The 2,171-nt window shown below is 52.2% G+C and overlaps 1 pseudogene; it reads left to right on the forward strand.

Annotated features, from left to right (window-relative positions):
• Positions 1 to 251, forward strand: part of LOC105527580 — an 11,430-nt pseudogene extending 11,179 nt beyond the window's left edge.
• Positions 252 to 2,171: the final 1,920 nt, after the last annotated feature.

Consider the following 2,171-nt stretch of genomic DNA (forward strand, 5'->3'; position numbering starts at 1 on the left):
CCATCTGCTGCTTCAGTCCTGGGTTGGTTTTCCACCCAGCAGAGGTGACAGAGCCAGGAGGTTCTGGGACCCCATGCTTGCAGCCAGAGCCCTGCCCTGAGCTTCCCCACCAGGGGGCAGCAGAGAGCTTTCCGGAACCTGCCGCGGGGCTGGCGGGAAGCAGTGGTTCAGAGCTGCTGACAAACCTCACGTGGACCCCAGATCACTGTCTCTGTGGGTTGGGCTTGGGAATTGGAGAAGAGGCCGCATGATTGGAAACGTGAAGATGGCTTGGCATGGCTGGAGGAGCGGGAAGCGCCATCATGTTTACTGAGGACATCTCCTGCCCACTGGGCCGGGCATGCAGCCACTCTTCTCAGGGTGGGGTCCGCAGGTCCGGGTTGCTCTCGGCCCCCGACCTGCCTCAGAGTCCGGGGGACTTTGGAACTGTGCCTCCCCATCTCCACCCACCCTGGCTGGTGCCATGAGGGGACTGGATCCTGGGATCCTGTTCCTCTTGGGCAGCAGAGACTGGGGGACCAGAGGAAATGATGGGTCTTTAAGCCCCACATTCAAACCCCAGCACACCACGCACAGTCTGGGTGTTCGGGGGTGAGGGAGTTGATGTCTCTGAGCCCCAGTTTTGTCACCACTAAAATGAGGCCGACATACTGGGGCAGATTGCCAACCCCAGGGCTAACAGAGGCCTGTTTCCTACTGACAATACCTCTGACTCCTAGGAACAGCTCCAACAACCACACACTAGGGAACACCCAACCCAGGCCAACTTGTCAGAGGCACGTGAGCCAGAGCGACTCCATCTTAAATGGGGGCTGGGTAAAGGGAGGATGAGACCTGCTGGGCCGCATTCCTAGGCGGCTAGGCATTCTTAGTCACAGGATGAGATAGGAGGTGGGCACAAGATACAGCTCATAAAGACCTTGCTGATAAAGCAGGTTGCAGTAAAGAAGCCGGGCAAAGCCCACCAAACCCAGGATGGCCACGAGAGTGACCTCTGATTGTCTTCATGGCTCATTATGTGCTAATTATAATGCATCAGCTGCTACAAGACACTCCCACCAGCGCCAAGACAGTTTCCAGATGCCATGGCAACATCTGGAGGTTCCCTACATAGTCTCAGAAGGGAGGGCAGAAACTCCCAGTTCTGGGAATTGCCCACCCCTTTCCTGGAACACTCATGAATAGTCCAACCCTTGTTTAGCGTATGACCAAGAAATAACCATGAAAATGTGCAACCAGCAGCCTTTGGGGCCACTCTGCCTATGGAGCAGCCATTCTTTTTTTTCTTTTTCTTTTTTTTTTTTGAGATGGAGTCTCGCTCTGTTGGCCAAACTGGAATGCAGTGGCGTGATCTTGGCTCACTACAACCTCCATCTCCTGGGTTCAAGTGCTTCTCCTGCCTCAGCCTTCCTAGTAGCTGGGATTACAGGCACCTGCCACCACGCCAATTTAATTTTTTGTATTTTAGTGGAGACAGGGTTTTGCCATGTTGGACCAGGCTGGTCTCGAACTTCTCACCTCAGGTGATCCACCTGCCTCGGCATCCCAAAGTTATAGGATTACAGGAGTGAGCCACTGCGCCCGGCCAGAGTAGCCATTCCTTTATTCCTTTTCTTTCCTAATAAATTTGCTTTCACTTGATGGACTTGCCCCAAATTCTTTCTTCTGTGAGATCCAAGAAACCTCTCTTAGGGTCTGGATTGGAACCCCTTTCCAGTAACAAACTTGCTTAACCTCTCAGACCCTTCCTCTCTTCATCTGTAACCAAAGACAAAGCCTCCCCCGAGGTTCCAAAACTGTGGAGAGAACGCATGGGAAACGAGGGGCACAGAGTTGGTGTGCAGAACCAATATCACATACTGGGTGTCAAGCCACTGTCATGTTGGAAGTAATAGCATGCTCTCCCCCACAAGTTATGAGGAACAATATCACAGGGGGGTGTGAACCTTCTCCGGTACTGGGAGTAGTATCATCATCTCTTCCTTTACATGACAGGAACAGTATCAGTGTGGGTGTACACCCCATGTGTTTTTGGAAGCAATGTCATTCTCTCTTCTTCTAGGTTTTACGATTCACATCACAGGCGGGGTGTACACCCCTTGTTATATTGGATGGAGTCTCATCCTCTTTCAACCTGTATCTTTAGAACAATATCCCATGGGGGTTGTATA

Source organism: Colobus angolensis, unplaced genomic scaffold, assembly GCF_000951035.1.
Source record: "Colobus angolensis palliatus isolate OR3802 unplaced genomic scaffold, Cang.pa_1.0 Scaffold632, whole genome shotgun sequence".
NCBI lineage: Eukaryota > Metazoa > Chordata > Mammalia > Primates > Cercopithecidae > Colobus > Colobus angolensis.